Source organism: Ixodes scapularis, unplaced genomic scaffold (assembly GCF_016920785.2).
Source record: "Ixodes scapularis isolate PalLabHiFi unplaced genomic scaffold, ASM1692078v2 PGA_scaffold2__306_contigs__length_199485367, whole genome shotgun sequence".
NCBI classification, from domain to species: Eukaryota; Metazoa; Arthropoda; class Arachnida; order Ixodida; family Ixodidae; genus Ixodes; species Ixodes scapularis.
Window position 1 is genome coordinate 26,479,131 of NW_024609857.1, and position 18,744 is coordinate 26,497,874.

Genomic DNA, 18,744 nt, shown 5'->3' on the forward strand with positions numbered 1-18,744 from the left:
AAGTGAAAGATAATCCAGGTACGCCACACAAACACTTCCTATACGATCACGGAGAGTTTAAGAAACGGAGGAAGTGCATTATAATGTTCAAGCCACTTGTTCCGCGATTCGTTCTTCGGCTTCCTTATCAACTTATACCGCAGTCTGATAGGCCGAAGGGCGATAATAAAAGGATTGGCTTGGCTTGTGACCGGATATGTCCAATTTATTCCCAGTTCAACGCTAACTCGTCGCGCTAGCTCGTAATTGTTAGGGGAGGGAAATACCCTGGGAAACTATTAAACGACGGCACAGTCAGCTGTCGTGTGCGCTTAAGAAAGCGCGAGATGAATCTTTCGCACTTTTAGCCAATGGGAGCGCGAAGGCGCGAATACTGCTCTGGGTGCGGCGTTCGCTGGGAGTGTCAACTTTCTGTTTCGTTCCCCGGAGCAAGCAGCAACCGCACCGAGAGGCCGTTACGTGCCTATAATGTTGTCCTCATTCGTGGACAGCGAGATAACGTACCTTTTCTTAAAGAGAGTACGAAATAGAATATTCGGAAACCGTTTCTTCCTTCCTTTGTTAAACTCTGGGAGCAGAGATGGCAGTAATTACATCACTGTAATAAAATTACAGTAATTAAATTACTTTTTGCAGTAATGAGTAATGTAATTATTTAATTTTTTCTAGGCTGGTAATTTGATGATGTAATTAATTACTTTCAAAAAGTGATTTTAAGAGAATCACTTTTGTCCCAAATGGTAACGTTCGTTTGCGAGCTTTAAAAAAAATATTTTGCAAGGTCATGACAAAAATCAGAGAAAATGAACGACGGCCATCTGAGCGCAAAGCCTTGTACGAAGAACTCGACAGACGCACAAAGGCGGGCTGGAAAGGCGAAGGAGGAAAGCTTGCGTGTGAAAGACACCGCTGGAAGGCCACGGCTCACGAACTCCAGGAACGATAGATTCACGGTGTCACGTCACCACGATGATACTATTCTTCGTTCATCCCTAAGCAGACAGTGCGGTCTGAGCTACGATCTCACCAGAACCAATCAACCAGCTTCCTTTGATCACCTGACCCGTCCTTTTCTCTGTGGGGGAAGGGGGGTATGAACGAGAACGTGGATACGTGGCGAAAGATAGAGTTGTTACTGTTTCAACGAGCACGTAGCTTCCACTGCACTGTCAGCTTAGGGATGAACTGCTTATAGGCTACAAGGCGAAGGGCACATCACCAGTGAGGTCAACACATTTTAAAACCCGAGAGGAAAGGACGAACAGAACCCCGGCCTTCTTACTCTTTCGTCAAGCAGAGGTCAAACCATAAGCTTCGACCACTGTGAAAAAAAAGTGATCGGAATAAATAGTTAACCCCAAATGCCTTGTCAAGGCCCCAGAACGTTTCGTGCCTATACTTGGCCTTGTTAAGCAAGGTGCTTTTTGAAGTCGAAAAAGACGGGAATCGAGCAAAGCAGGTTCCACCAGCGGTGTGGCTCACTGCCTTGGGAAGGTTTTTCGGGAATGCGCGCCTACGAGGAGATGTCGCCACCCGTTTGTTGGGGAAGTACACATTTTAAAAAACTCGCGCCTTCCGTTTCCTCAAATGGTAGCAAATATTCTGCCTCCGTGTGTGACTGCGCAATAACATGGGCTCCTCGAGTGTTTGAAAACAATACTCCTTCAGAGGAATGGCCGGGAATGCGTCAACAGTTCTCCTCGGAAAATATGATTATATTAGAGAGTTTTAGTAGACCGTTTTCGCTTTCTCGCTCCGCTCTATGGAAAGCGCAGTCGCCATCGCGCATGCGCGACCCGCCCTGGGATTTGAGCGTGAAGCGTCAGCTCCGCTTTCGTCGCCATTTTGAGAATCACGTTCCACTCTCAGTAAAGGTTCACTAGATGGTGTTTTTCTGGAAAGGAATTCGAATGAGTGCTCGTCATTTGAAATCATGCTTGGGAGCGCGCTTGACCGTTATGAACCTCGCTGCTCTAAGATGGCTGCGCAGACTTTGTTTAAAACGGCGTCCTCCAGAAAACGTTTCACGGTGGTCAAGAACCTCTGGCTGCTTCGAGAAATCGCTGGCCGCAATCCTTTCACGGCCCCTGAACGGTGGGAGGTCTTGATTTTTTTTATGCGAGATGACGACAACGACGTTGAGATGATGACACACAGGGCGACGGCGGTGCCTCAATCTGAGCCCTGGGCCTCGGTTCCTCGGAGGCGGCAGCTTCTACTTTGGCTGGGCTACCTCCTTGGAGCATGATGCTTTGACCCCAGTGAACCCCAGTGAGCAACAGCGCCACCATGTTCCTGGTGCTCTTTCATGCACTGATCGAACGGCGTGCAAGATCCTCATGGCTCGCTGCTCACCCGCCCAACCCGCCTCCACGAAGTCTGGACTTCTGCGAATGGGACTGCCATCCTCCCCAATACCAACAACCCATGTCGTCGTCATCTTGCACGTATATACTCATCACATTACCATGTTCCCCAGACGCGGCACCGCGGGCCTCGGTGGTACGGGCTGCTTCCTTTCCGCGGTGCCGCGCAGCTCTCCAGAGCCAAAAATTAAAGGCTAAAGACCAAAGACTAAAGCAGTCGGCAAACGGACAGATATCTTGTTTGGTTACTTTAGGCATCAAGAAAGTGAAAATTAGCGAAAGTGAGTGCTCCATTTATATCTCTACTTTTTTTTCCCCCAATGAAATGAGACCTTTCCTCTTCGTATGCTTCGGTTTGTGATAGGGTACCTTGGCGTTTGTGTACAATACGCGACACTTTTAGCGGGCACAATCAATATCCTGTTTTTATTTTTCAACTTAAATTCGAGGGGCTGACATCAGCCTATTGGTGTGGAATAAAGCGCTCGTTTGGGGCACTAATATGAGCGACAAATTTTCAGCTCTTTCAATAGCTGAAAAAGAAATAAACTGCAAATAAAAGCGATTTTTTCGTTTTCGTATTAACAGTGGAGCGCAGTGTATGTATCTGCCTTGGGGGATGGCATGAAACAATTTTGCTTGACTACACTTCTTTTTATTTCTTTTGTGTGTTTCTGAAAGTGCGTTTTTCAGCTTAAGCTCCTGCCTAGTTTCAGCCTCACTTGTGCTACGGTCTTTTCTTGCAATAGAAGGCCACGCAACATAGGCTACTTTTACAATGCTGAATTCAACAGTAACATTGTAATTTGGTTAGATGCAATATTCACACGCACATCTGAGAAGTAAAATGGGAGTCGTTATTAAACGTTTTTTATTAAAATATTTCTAGATGCCTTTCAGCCTAGTTGAACAGGTATTTCGCTCAGTACAAAAGCTTGAATATGATTTACTGTGGTAATTTTATGCATTCTAATATTAAACAAACAAAAAAATGCCCATGGTCTTTGTAAGTTTCGTCCAGCCGTCAAATTATGCCGTCTGGTGCTTCACGACGAGCACCCTCTTGTGGTCCTCTTCTGATTTTTTTATGTACGGATATGGGCATGCTGTGCGGTCAACAAAACCCCCAACAGTTAACCAGGGGTGTTCCCTTGTCCTTGACGGCCTAATAAAAAAGACAAAAAGCACTCTTACAACACGGCAGTATTTAAACACTACCAAAACATGTGATATGGGACTTGTTACTCCTCTAAGATAAAGCGTAGTTCCATTGTAGGGTTGTAAAAAACTGGGTATCGTAAATTTATATATATATATATATATATATATATATATATATATATATAGTTTTTCCTGAATTCTGCTAAGCTTTGAGGCCGTCAAACTGTGCATGCGAAGCCCGCTACGCCGGAATTCAAAACGAAACTTCTGAAAAGCGTTCTAGTCTACCACTATTGCTTAGAACTCCAGGGCCCGTTTGCTCGAAGCGCTAACCGCTGCTAAAGTTAGCCGCAGTACCTAGGAGAGGGATTTTGAGATCACGTGACTGGCTCGGTAGGGATGCGGGGAAACATGGCGGTGCCCCAGTGAGTGAGCGCCGCTCGCTTTGGAACTAATATGTCGTTGTACCTGCAATATCGGGCACGTTAGTCAGCAATGAATGGTGCAGGAGGCTTTCGCTTTGCCTTACCTCAATTAAACCGCAAAGCATTGGCAATGACATCGCCGCATTTTTTAGATAGTGTTTCGATTCTGGGCATTGCTAAGCCTAAATGAACGCGACAATTGTCGGTATGGCAACGTCTTCGGAAAGCGAATTGTTGATAGCACACAAAAGCAGACAGCGTCCCAACGGACCTTTTTTCTAAATTATCCAAGCACCGAGGTACATGCTACGACTGTAGTTGCACGCGTCGCACGTACTGGCGTCTGCAGTAGTAACCGTTCTAAATCAAAAAGCCTAAAACAAATTTTTGCCTTGCACGCGCGTTCGTTAAAGCCTTGTTATGATTTTTTACTTCGAATCTTTTATATGAGGAAGGCCAGCGCGCGCGGACCGTAGAACTACAATTCCAGCGTTCTCCTCCCGATGCTTGGATAATCTAGGAAAAAGTCCGTTTAAGCCAGCGTGGTTGGGACGCTGTCTTCTTTTGTGTGCTATCAATACCCGGCCGATTGAGTCAAGGCAATCCGCTTTGTAAAGACGTTGCCATGCCGACAATTATCGCGTTCATTTAGGCTTAGGAATGGCCAGAATCAAAACATTATATAAAAAATTCGGCGATGTCATCGCCCATGCTTTGCAATTAGAGTGCGGTAAGGCAAAGCAAAAACCTCCTGCACCATTCGTTGCTGACTAACGCGCCCGATATTGCAGCTACAACAACATAATATTTCCAAAGCGAGCGGCGCTCACTCACTGGGGCACCACCATGTTTCCCCGCATTCCTACCGAGCCAGTCACGTGATTTCAAAATCCCTCTCCTAGGTACTGCGGCTAACTTTAGCCGCGGTTAGCGCTTCGAGCAAACGGGCCCAGGGTTGTATTTGCTAAATTTCGCATTGTTTATGCCTGTCTGGTTTTCACCAGACAAACAATTTACGTGGAATATTCTTTCGACCCGTTATTGGTAACTCTTTTCAAAACACCACCGGGTAACATATTCGGCCGCCATATTTTGGGCATCGCTTTTAGTGCGAGACTTGTGACTAGAACCGATTTCATATTCAGTATTGACGCAGCATTCGTGTCTAATACATTTAGACTCGCATCCGCGACAAACAATGACGCAGCTCTCTTGCTCCCTAGACACTTGGCCGAAATAAGGCGGCCTCGAAGACTAGCGGCACAATGGGTTGCACTTTTAAAAAGGCTGCATTCAAGTTTCTATTACTTTCTAAATATACCAAGGAAATCCAAGACGAACATTTCCTGAGGAAAGTTAAGCAATTCAAAAGTTGCGAGCGAGTGTGAATAAATAAAGCTGAGAGGGGGGAATGTTTTTTTTTTGGTGCAGCTTGCGAGCGCTATGCTCGTGGTCAGCTTTCAGTGGCATTTTCGACAGGAGGGCGCGTGCACAGGTATAATAGGCGTTCAAGCACGCGCACCCGCACATCTGACTGCATAGCCATAGGACGTCCACAAAAACGCGACGACTTTACCGACGCCGTGCTGGTTGCAAAGTGATACTCGTTCACTTCGTTTGATTATGCTGTTTTGTGTTCCATAGAACTCAAATCGAATGGTTTGCTTTTCACGCGCGGGGCGTACGCTTTACTTTTTGATTCGACCTCTTTCAAGCTGAGGTCACGGTGAAAAACATCGACGCGTGTTGAGTAAGTGCAGCCATCTTGAGATCGAAGCGATCACGCTAAGGGCGCTGAGGGTAGTCCGCTCAACAACTTGTGAAGCGGAGCGCACGCTCACTCCGCTAACTATACGCTCCAACTCAGAGCGGGCCACGCATGCGCGGTAGGGACGATGCTTCTCGCAGGGCGTAATGTAGAGCAAAGAGGGCTCATAGGAGTGGCCTACTAATACTCACAGATTACGAACGCGCTCGTCGTGACTTGTCCTGACACTGCCCATGTACACCTTTGGCGTTTAGAAAAAAGTAACTTTTCACCAGACAGAGCAGCTGTGCTAGAACCAATGGAAACGCGAAATTTACACAAACCATGCAGGGTCTCACCTGTGAGTACAGCTCCAGTTTCGCCAGGGTCAACCACCTATGTTTGTTTATGTCAGCGAGCAGGTGGCCGAACCTCTCGTTGATGTGACCCACGATGAGGTTCACAGAACTGAAGAACACCGACAAGTTCCGTCCAAACGCTCATCCAAGTACGAACAGACGGTTGGGATAGGCCAATCGAGGAAGAACCATGCAAAGCGTCTCTCCAGATTGGCAACACCCTGCGCCTTTCTGTCGGGTGCTGGTATTTGGAGGCCCGCATGCAGAGCAGCCAGGTCCTTCTTTAAGCAGGATAGCCTCCTAAAGGGTTCCTCTTCTACGTTGGAAATATCCAGCGTACCGCGTTCGGAGAGGAAGCTTTTTGCGCTTGATGGCACGAGGGATACGAATCATATAGATTCGATGTCTCGCCAGCTTAATCTAGTTAGTAGAAGTCTCCTTCCTTGAGAACAGCGGGGATTCATCGTGCAGATGCCTTGCTAGCCTTGAGCAACACTGTACTCGTACTACGCAAAAGGATGTACTCGCAATGCGCAAACATCGTCCTTTTCTTTTATTTTTCTACTTCGAATAAGTAAATCTGTTTCATTTTTAATTCGAGTGGAGCAGAAGCTACAAGAGCGAGTGCCGGCCTTTCAGCGTCCTTGACCAGCACGCGCGCTCGTGCAGTGCAAGTACCGTTTAGAGCAACATCCTCATGTTTGTACCTTCGGCGTCACTCGCACACAAGGTGGAACGATTATATTTATATTTTATAGCTTAATATTTTTTCAGGTGTGTGTCTACTCTTTTGTGTTTATTATTGTCGCCTTCGTTTTTACTACCTCTACAAACACGCTCCCTTTCACTCTCTTGGTGTTAACGTTTAGGTTTTTTTTTTTTTGTCTTACTAGTACTGTAAGCGTCCACTTGTGGGGCTACGGAAGCAAATTTTTCGAACCCGCTCAAAACGCTCTTACGCTGAAGAAAAACGCTCTACTAAAACGCGTTTTTTGACCTCCGCTTTCCATTCCGGCGAAGCAGGTCGCGCATGCGCAGTTTGGCACCCCCAGAGCGGAGCGGAAAACGAAAACGGTCTACTAAAACTCTCTATAGACCCGTTGCTTTCGTGCAGGGGGCGCGAGCGCGTCCTCAAGACGCGACCATTTTATGCTGGCAGCACTATCCAGGCGGCGCTGTGACGTTCGATTTTTGCACGTGCCACGTTCGAATGCAAGCATCTGTCAGCATCTGTAGACGCGCGATAACAAAACATCTAAAAAAAATCAAAACTAAAATAAAAAAAATAATTATGCAGCTCGCGGCCTCAGCGTCTCATTCAGCGTCCAAGAACACGCACGAGCGCGCGTGCTTGGAAGGGACACTGCAAGCTCTGAGCTCGCTTTTGTAGCCTCTGCTACGCCGGCACTTAGAATGGAGCGGAGTATAAAAAACTGTAGTGGGAAAGCGTGATGATGCACGTTCGAATCGCGAGCCAAATTTTCTATTTTGCTCGCCTGGAGCGCTGCTCAAAACTTGAGAGCTACGGGCTTATTACGTCCGAGGCGAAAAGGGAACGTTTCACGTGACGACTTCTTATAGACACGAGCTCTTATACTGACAAACTGACTTAACATACTGACGCGGACTATAACTTCTTCTTAATCAGGAAGACGGAAAGAAATAACCTGTTAACTAAGGACCTTCACCGTTGAATGAACAGCGAAACCGGTGAAGCGACTGTCTTTAGATCACATAAAAAAAACTATTAATTATGTTTAACACTTAAGCTGTGTGCGCCAGCAGAACGACTGTTCAGTATGGTTCACCTTGAGGTGCATAGGGCAATTGCGGTGAAAACAAGAAGATCCGAGTTTTGGTACATACATATACTGGAAATAAAATGAGCATGAATTACGGCCTCAAGGTATTGAAAATTAATGTCACAGTGATTTCATTACTTTTGGAATGTAGTTCTAATGTAATGACATTACTTTCAGTCTGAGGTTATTTGTAATGTAATTTAATTACATTTTTGCCGTTTTCATAAAAGTGATTAGCAATGTAATGTCATTGATTTTTATGTAATTTTGCCATCTTTGACTGGGAGTAATTTGTATGACACGTTGTTAACCAGACCCTCAGGGAAGAGACTTCCCACCTTCATATATGAAAACACCATAGTCGCATAACATTTTTGTACAGGGGTTCCAGAAGGAAAGAAAGCAGAAAAAAAAACGACTATACTCCCTGTCCCATAAAAAAAAAAAAAGACGTTCTGCGCATATTTCTTGAGCTGCACTAAGTAGTTTTTACAAGATTTGATTGTCGGAGGAAGAAACAACGCTTTTGGCGTTGAAGCGCGTGCATCTTTATAAAATAACATATATAGCTGATGGATCGTAATATATCGTAATTATTTACATATAGTAAATCAGTGATGCTCCGCGTGGAGCTGGAAAATATTTTCTCACTACAGCTCGTGTGAATACGAATATAAGAAAATAAGCAAATCGAACCGGGTAGTAACTTGCGTGTACGGTTTTAGCGAAAACAAAAATAGATATGTTACGACAAAAGAAAAAAGAAACAGTAACTAAAACAGCAATGATCTTTTTATATCGTTTTTATCTAATAAACAGCTTACAAAAAATGCAAAGTGCAGAGTAATTGTGCCTCGACCAAGGTAGCCGCCTTGGTCGAGGTTTGGTGCAACCTTTCCAACGTGACATCAAATAACTCCTGATCTTGTTTTGCGTCAAATTCACTTATTCCGAAATTGTCACACACACAAGCACAAACTCCGGAAGCGAATCCAAACGGAACGCCACTACTAGAATCCTATACTGAACCCCCTACCCCCCCCCCCCCCCCCCCTCAGAAAAAGAAAAAGAAACAAAGGATATCGGTGTCAATAAATATTTAAGTCGTAATTAAAGGGGTTCTTCAGCAAAAAAATTATGTTTTCCTAGGTCCACATTTACAAGTCCTCCGTTTACAAAAAAAAACCTATACCGAGTTACCCTATTTGACGAATTTATACCTGTGACAAGAGAAATGTGTCTAGACTCACCCGAGAAGCTAGGGTTTAGAGTGACGACTGTAACGACACTTCGTTCATAATGGTACGTAGAATCAGTGATGCCGTTTTTCCCTGGCTTTTTCTGGCATGCTTGACGGAGGATGCAAGTGATTTCAACCGTCCTACTTGCTAGAACAGAGCCTTGCCACTCTGCCCACTCCTGCCTGCCGTGGCTCGTCGACATGCGGACGCGTGCGAGGGAACCGTACCAATCTTAAATTCTGGAAAGGATCACTGTCTCAGGCGCGTTCCCATCGATTCCCGTCCTGCCCGCTGGCTGGGGTAAAATACCACAGCCTCGTAGCTCTAGCGAACCCCGAAACCGTGTACGCTGTTTCAAAAATGCTGCAGCCATGGGAGAAGATAAAGCAGCGTGCTGCTTCCTCTAGACGGGCCAGAGGTCGGTCTCACTTCACAAGACGTCTGCCATCCGTCGCATGGGCAGCAGCGAGAGATTCAGCAGTGCTCTCCTTGGAGGAGGGCGCGTGCAAGAACAGCCCGCTGCTCCCCGTCTGACTCCCTGCCGGCGATACCTCTCGGGCCCATAAAAACGAGTTTCGCTTGTTCGGCGAGGTCGTTCCAGGGGTCGCCAAGCATTTGTTGCTTTTCTGATTCTTCTTCTTCTTTGTGGTCTGCTGTGTGTAGCTACAGGTCCGGCGTAAGAGCTCGTCTCTTTGGAAAGACGGGCAGCTCTTCTGACTGCTCCGGCTGCTGCTGGAAGCCAGCTTTGTCTAGTCGCTCGAGAAAAGAAGGAAATGAGAAAGGCAGACAGGGAGAGAGAGGGGGGGGGGGGGGGGGGGGGAGGGACTCTGCTCAAATATTGGCAGTCTTTCGATGGTGCAGCGTGCTCAACTGCGGAGCCCGGCTCTCTGCTTGAGAGGAAGGCGCGCTTGAGTTTTTTAAAAGGGAGGTCGCGGTGATGTATGCTTCTTCCGGGCCCTTCAGGCAGAGTACGCACTCGTCCTGAACGCACACACGCACACAAAAGTAAAGCTAGAAAACGATTGCTGTCGAAGGAACGGGCGCCGACGTCCTAGATGCCCTGCTTTCGAACCTGGTTCCAGTGGCTCCTTTCAAATGAGCAGAACTGTCTGACAAAGAGAGTTGGGATGACCCATTTGGCTCTGGCTTTTAGCCCTTGGGTATTTGATTCTGGGCGTCGACGTGATGGGGTATCGCCTATAATCTCTATATAGTTGGGGGCTTCTTTATTTTCTATAAAAAACATTAACCAACATGGTTTGGCGGAACTAGTCTTTCAATGATGGCGTCAGCAGTCATATAAAAGTATAACCACCTGTTCTCTCGCGGAAATATTCGTCGCATGTTCTTTCTTTCTTAGTTCTTAGCACCTATTACGATCATGGCTTCAGGATTTTCTTTGAATTTCTTCTTCCTGCCACCCTACCCCCCACATCCCGCACCTCCTTTGTGTGTGCGTGTGTGTCATCGGTCTGGCTATCGATCTTCTTCAAATGTGCACTTGCACGACTTATCCACCCCCATCCTTTTCTTCTGGTACTCGGGATCAAAGCCGCCATTCCGGGCGCTGTGGCGTCTTGTCGTATGTTCACTGGCACCGCCGATGGCAAGGGTGGCATCCGCAATCGAGCGCAGAGGCTTTTAGCACGTCATTATTAACAATGCCCGCGTGGACGCCGTAGACAATTCCTGTTCCCGCTTATCCTGTCGGAAGATCCCTGGCCATCGGGCCAAGAAGTGCACGGGCTGCCCCTGTCATCGGAGGAGACGTTCGCTGTGAGTGTGGTCCCCAAACGATGAACACAAAGAACACAAGGCGATCACTTAACACCGAGCTTCTTGGCTCAAGCCGGCGAACGACCTATGTGTGTGGCTATCACTTGGACATGTAGCGTTCGAGGAATCTGCCAAGTTCGTTGACCCCATCCCCTTTCTGGCTTGCACTGTGCAAACAGCGGAAAACAGCGATCCCTTCTCAGTGACTTTCTTGATGTGAGATGGTGTGTCTGTCTTTTTCTTGAATCCCCTGACTCTACCCTACAGCAGAATGGTGGATAAATAGACTATTTCTGCGCAGAGCAATGAGTTCGTGCTTCATGTTCATTTGGATGTAGGTACCGGAAATAGAAAGAACGCCATCGTGCTGAGAGTTTCATGCTGTGGCATATCAACAAGTGAAGCTCTCTGAAATCGGAATGACAATTAGTGTGCTTAAATACTGACTCACGCGACCGAAGTCTATTTGAGATATGTTTCGATAAAAGATTTGCTTTGCCAGCTCTGTTACTTTTTTATATATATATGAAGATAGCTTTATTACAAATATAATATACGGGTCGCGAAGAGCAGTAGCTAGCAATATAAGATCTCTTCCGAGAAACTTGAGGATGTCAACCAACATTGAGAGGCCTATTAGAAATGAAAAAAAGTAATCTAGAAATTAAATGTCGAGATAGACAGTGTGAGCTTTGTCTGACAGATTATGGTGACACTGTTACGCGCTCTAGATAATAAATTTAGGTAGTTCAGCTTGACTGCTGGCCTGTGGTCTTTAACGTTGTATTACGCAGTAGTGACACACGACCGGAAGCTGGTGCGATGCTCATTTAGGTCAAAATGGGCGGGGATGGGAAAACTAGAATTGAGAAGTATTAGGAGAGGGCGGACAGAATAGAAACGGGAAGAAGAAAAAGCGAGCACAGGTACATACATACATTCAGAGGTTGGAGGGACTGGGGTATGTTATCTTCACATAAAGGGGCAGTAACATATATATATATATATAACTGAGAAGAGAAAACAACAACAATGGACGATTTATTCTTCGACGTTTCGGCCGCAGTCCGGCCGAAATGTCGAAGAATAAATCGTCCGTTGTTGCTGTTTTCATCAAGGGTTTTTTTCTTCTCAGTTATATACCCACGCATTGGGCCTCCCGCCACCATGCCCCTTTTATATATATATATATATTATTATTACTTTTTTATGGTGATAACACAATTTACACGCTCAAAGTGTCCTAAAAATCCTGAAATTACAATCACGTGCGTCCTAGTTCTTCATTCCAAGCGTGATGAAAATCGCGACACGCCACTCTTCTGCGAATGAGGAAAGTGTAGAAATCTCTAATCACGCTTTTAATAAGAAAATAGGTCCCACATCACCACATAATTTTGGATAAATCCGTAGATTAAGCTATTGCTATAAAAAAGAAAAAAAACGAAATTATGAGGCTTTCTTGCGTCCCTTTAAACTTGAAGCTTAAACAAGCTTTCTCTTCTAAGTATTGGCATTGTCTCATCAAGCCCGGAAAAGTAGCAGAGACTGAAAGAGGTGCTCAAAAAGGTTCAGGCCGTTGGAAAGCTGTGGTTTTGGGAGCGGAGTCTAAAGTATTTAACGATTAATTTTTATCGGTTCATACACTAGACAGAACGATTAAGCGCCAAAGAACGAGCCAAATCTAAATGGCAATGGGATGAAAAATAAAAAATTGTACCATGGTTAAAAGGGGCAAAAAAAGAAGGAAATGATGAAAGTCGACCCACAGAGGGGAACTTACTAGAAGAAAAATATCGCCAAAACAACATTGTGAAAGTAATGTACAAGGGTACACACGAGGGTACATGTTATGAACACGTACCCTTGTGTGGTTTATTTTTCAAGAAGTGTGGAAGTACAGGATGACCTTCCCAGAAAAGGTTTACAGGGTGTTTTCACCATAAAAACAAACTACGCATCGCCGAGCGCTCAATCACCGTCCAAAGGTAGAGCAAGAGATTCGAAACCAATGCCATAGCTTCGCCTTCAACCGATATCTTATGGAAAAGTTATGAATGATTTTCGAAAAATTTCAATGGGAAAATGGTGGCCGACGAAGGTCTCGAAAGCATGAAGCTATATGTCTCCAGAAACCGAAAACGGCCGAAAATGTGCCCCATTTTCCAAATGTTTCAAGAAAATCACTTAGAACTTCTGAATAAAATGTCGGTTTGTGCTGAAAGTTTAGCATCTGGTTCGGACCTACACATTTGGGCAGAGAATGAGCTTTGACGATGCGCAGTTTATATTTATGGTAAAAAAAAAGACTTGTTAATTTTTTTTTTGTCTTTCGTTTTGCATGTTCATATTTTAGTCCTATCTTCAGCTCACTTTTTATTGTGTTTGTGTTTTCGGAAGCGCCTTGGATTTTATCAAATCAACGAAGCTGATGTAGCAAGCAGTACTCAAATAAATAAGCAATAAAAACAAAAAGTTCCAAACACGAAAGATACGAATCAGTGTTCTTCTAACTTCACCGTCCGCAGTGGTCTCAGTCTAAGTGACCTCGCAGACACCTGCAAGTGGATATGTCTTTCGCTCCGCGGGCAACTAGAGCAAGAACCACGCAGCCACGGCAGCGACGGAAGGTTCTCCGATGAGCCAGAGAGCGGTGCAAGTGGAGCGGCGTCCTCCGGTGGAATCTTTCGTTGATTCTCCTGTCCCGGCTGCCGGGTCCCTAATCCCCCCCCCCCCCCCCCCCCCCCAAAGACGCAAATTGCCGAGGCGTCTTCAATCGCTGAGTGGTTGTTAGCGTGTCAGGCCTCAGGTACTCCCCCAGCCGTGCGGCCTCCTCGCAATTTGGCCGGGCCCAGTTACGTCGCCGGCTCGGAGCACCTTGCACACGTGAAGCCCCGGACAAAGATGAATCCCCTGCGAAGGTAGTATCTGGACTGCTACACTCGTGGTGTTGCGTCACGACATTAAGTTCTCCCCCTAAATCCAACGAAGTGGAACGCCGAAGTGTCTTTGGCATGGCTGTCCTCGATGCGAAGGAAATGTGACGGGCGAGTGTGTATAATCGTCTGTATTATCGTAAAGTGTATGTACTGCCAACAGGGCGCCCGTTGGAGAGTATGCGGCTTTCGCAAAAAAGTGATGGTTTGGATCAGTTGGTCTATCATGTACAAGAAAACAGCGCCGGAATAAACGCAAGGGCGAAGATAGACCTAAGCAGGACGAAGTGCGCTCGTAACTCAGTTTATTTAACAAAAAAAAACAAAAAACATATACTTCTATAAGTAAACAGAAAAGGCTATGCGGGGTGAAACGGCGAGAGAGGAGGAGATGAGAGTGCGCGGGGAAGCCAGAGCACCGAGCTCTGGTTGGAATGATTAGTGGCATAGCCACCTATACTGATAAAGCCTGGCAGATCGCCACGAGAAGCGGCCGCCGGAATGGAAAAGTTGGAGCGGCAAACAACAATGGGAGGAGAGCCACGTGACTGGCGCCCCGCTGCGGCGAGACGCCGAAACACACTTCTCCCGTGCGAGCAAGTGTATTTCGGGTCCTCGCCGCTGCAAAAGATGTGGACTGACGTCCACGTTCCCCGAGAATAGGTGAGCGGCGTTTGGCGACTTCCGGTTCTTTAAGAAAATTTGTTTAGCTTTTCACAAACAACGACGATGATCTGCAAGCCTGTCTAAAAATGGTTCAGAAAACTACAGTCTGAAGGTTTCAGAATTATGCTTGCACGGGCATGCATATCATTGTCGTGGTTTGTCAGCAGTGGAACAAAATTTCCTAAGGAACCGGAAGTTGCAAAACGCCGCTCACCTATTGGCTCTTTCATGCTCTGCGCTACCAGGCTCTCTCACTCCAAATCTATGAACGGGCACTCTATGGCTCCGTCGTCGAACTGCCAGGCTTTGTGAGTATTGAGGAGGCTATGTTAATGGGTATACAGCAGAGCTGGGCAGTATCGCGATACAGATGTACCGCGATAGAATTTTAGAGGTACTTTTGAGTACCTGTATCTCTGTATCGAGGTACATTTGAGAAATGTATTTATATGTCAGTAGTGAAATACATTTACAATGTATCCCTTGTATCGAGATACCTTGCCAGACTTAGATATATCGTTGCATTTGTTTGCTGTTTTTATGATAAATTTGAAAGATAAAAACATCAGTGTGGTGCAAGGTGCTTCAGGATCTATATGAACCCGCCCTATAACATGATCCATCAAAGTGACCAACAATATAAAAGAAAAAACTGTGGTTTCAAGAACGTTTCTTGCAAGAATAACATAATTACCTTGCTCATAAAGCCCTCCACTCTTTCCAATCTTGCAGAGCGAACGCTGTAAAGGAGTTGAGGGGAGAAAAGGTTCGGCTATGTTGTCGAATCTCCCCACACTATGGATGACACAGGAGCCTATAAGACGACAGTTTGAGATACACCTTCACGGCAAAACAGGGTTAATTTCGTGCAGACGCCTTTTGTGAAGCATGGCACGCAGTCTTTACCGTTCGTAACTATATATGTGGTTCACCGGGGGTGACATGTTTTTTGAGTGACATCGAAGATAAATAAAGAGTGCGAGGTAAGACAAAGCTCATAAAATGACACAAGAAGAGCACAAGCATAAATCTCCATTTGCATACGCCACGAACTGCACCCTGCCGACGTAGCAAAACCTTCAGGAGCAAATGTATTTCTATGGGTAAGTGTATCTGTATCCCAGAATACTTTATCGCCGTTTTTGCAGATGTATCTTAGGGATATCCCGTTCCATTAAAGAAAAATGTATCTCTGTATCTGTATGCTGGGCTTTAAGATACATGTATCTCAGTATTCGCATTCCCGAATACCTTTTGGGGTACTTCCGTGTGCCTTGGTACAGACGCAATGCTAGCTGCCTTGATCCGTATTCAGGGTTCGAACTTCGAATGCGTTCGAACGCGCAGGCCGAACGCAGGACGCAGGCGCTCGACGTTTGAATGCGCTCAAACAGTGAGTAGAGACAAAGGCAGCAGATCACGTGACACTCTTATAGCACTGGGTTGGATCATGTGCCTCGTAGCGTTCGCTACGCGTCTAATGTAAAGTAAAACTGAGTTACTGAAGAAGAAGAAAAAAGGGGGCGTCGTGGCTGAGTAAAGTTTCTTGAGTGGCTGTAAAGGAGCCCGTGCGGAGGAACTAATGGTATCGCTATCATCGATGTGTATGTAGAATTCGCTGCATCATGAAACAGCGCGTGTTCGACCGTTGAGCTTCGCGGTAAGAATATGTAAACAGGAGTTCGGCGATTATGATATGGCTTGGGCCCATTCAGCGTGAAAAAGGCTGAACAGGCAATAGGTAATGTCTCCTCGTCCGTTGCTATGGTCTGATATATCAGCGACTACCTGTTTGCAAGCAAATGCGAATGGTCGCCAACAAAGTTTCGCCGTCCGGTCGTGCAAGTTACTGCTGTGCTGCACTGACGGATGTACGTTAAAGACCGCTGGTTTGAACTTTCCAGTCGTACAGCTCTGGCCAAGTTGCTCATTTGCGGCGAAGACACCAGTCTCGCGCGTGGACTAAGAATTACTTTTTACTATATGCTTTCTGACAATCCGCACAAGATGTGGCGGAATCTGTATTATCGACACACAGACCATCGACTACTCTTTCCATCTTCCAAGCAGAGAAAACAGCAAACCACTGCTAATATATCAACGACAATGTATACTTGCATTCCGCTTCGCAGCGTTCTATGTTCGAAACAAGAACGGCAGAAAAACAGGGCCACGGAATCAACGTACCAATGTGAACAGCGATGAAGCTTTGCGGAACATATATCTTACAAGGGGGGGGGGGGGGGGGGGGGGGGGATGAGCCTTAGCGCCAGCTTCGTGATGTATGGAAGAGGCTATTCCTTTCATGTGAAACCCAAACAAGCGGAAAACACAACGAATATATATATATATATATTTCTTTTAGCTGTACTGGAGAATTATTTCAGCAAAACGAAAACAGAAAAATTGAAATGGGGAAGAGGGGGAGGGCGTCGATGCAGCTCACGCTTTCATGCCTGACCGACGGCGAGTGGTAAGCGGTAGCCGACGAAGCCAGTGACCCGATGCAGCGAGCCGTCCAGCCGATGACGTACGTCCCGTCCCGACTCTCCGACGAAATCAATTTCACGCGGTTATAGCGGGGTTCCGCCAATTCTTGGTATCGTTCCGCGCGAGGCGCCCGTCCGAGATGGGAACTTCGCAGTTGGCAGTGTGGAGACTTCTTTCCGGTGGTCTAGCCATCTGCAATCGAGAAAGTCAGAAGCAGTGCGCAGTCGTGCACAGAATAGATCGTAATACGTTGTAGTACCAGTACCTCCACACACATTTACGTAACCGATTGACTTCTCGCATACAGCGCGATCGATTGTTTGAAAAGGGTCCAACACCGTCCGCGGCGCCGAAAGGAATGTCGGGAGCACTGGGTACAACCATTTTAGCAGAATGTAGACGCGACATTAGAGGCCACAGCCAGCGCTCAAACGCAGACGGGCAAATGCGCTACGCTCTCGTTCTCTTCAGTGTTAGGGGGTAGATACTGCGGAGGCAAGGAGAAGCGTACAGAACTACACGCGAGGCCTTTCGGGATTTTCGCGAAAGGTCTACTAAAATTTGAAAGGGACCCCGTTACCGTGTGAAGGCCAGTGCGAGCTGAAATCTAAGAAATGGAAGGCATGCTCCCCTTATTTCTTCAAAGCTACGATGGGCAAGACGGACGAGGTTATACCGTGGAAATACAAACTTCCGGAACGCTAAGTTTGATAATTAAAAATGATATTTAAAAGTAACCGCTTCCCGGAGATAAAACACGGTTTTGTTACCCTTGAGCCAATAACAATATGTTTTTTCTCCTGAGCTTGTGGCCACGCTTTCACAGTCTGCTATAGTATAAGAATTGCGAGAGAAAGTGCACACCTCCGAGTTCACGGGGAAAAATGGCGTCACTACGCCACTCCCTCATGCGCGAGCGCATGGGCATGAAATACGTTTTTCTCGCAATTATCTCGGTCGCAAAGAATGCATGTTGCTGATAATAGTTCGTTCACATCTGCTATAGGTAGTACGGGACACAATTTATAAGATTGGGTATTTACTGGCGCGGCACTATAGTTGTGCGCTTTGCTGTTTAGGGCGTGCTGGCAGCAAGCATTCGCCAGATTCATTTCGAACTGTTGTTCATGGCAGTCGATAAGTTTCATTGCCGTCAACTGGTCTAGTGCTAGCCTCGACATGTTTCGAGTAGAACGCTGTGAATGCTACTGACCCGAGTCAACCTGAGCACGCGTCCTGACTTAGAGTTTGATTTGCACATGGTTTAGTGCAAATGAGGCACGTGATAGTTGCTACTTCCTCGAGCTGCTGGCTTCGACGGTGTTGTAGCATTCAGTGAAGTATATCGAGAAATGGAGGCACACAGACACAATTGCCGTTGCGTACGTTTGCCTACGTTTGACCGCGTTACGTCGTTAAACTACCGCGAGTCATCGGGTCATCCGTGTCTGGTATGCAGCGTGTCATCCAATAGACCGATCTCACTAAGCGCTTCACTCATGCGTGGGACCGACATAAGTGTAGTTCACAGGAGGCAGGTGCCACCGAACGAGACAGCTCGTGCAACCTCGTACTCTGCTCACGGAGATCCGAACCGGGTTATGGCGCGTGCACATAAATTAGAGTTCCCACGATGCATGCTGGCAGCGGTGGTTGTTTTGTTGAGCTGGTTGTTTTGTTGAGCGTAAATCGAAAGTAAAACTCTGCTTTCGATTTAGAAGTAAAGGGAGCTTTCTATCTTGCGGGAACGCGACAACGCCACCTTTACGAGTACT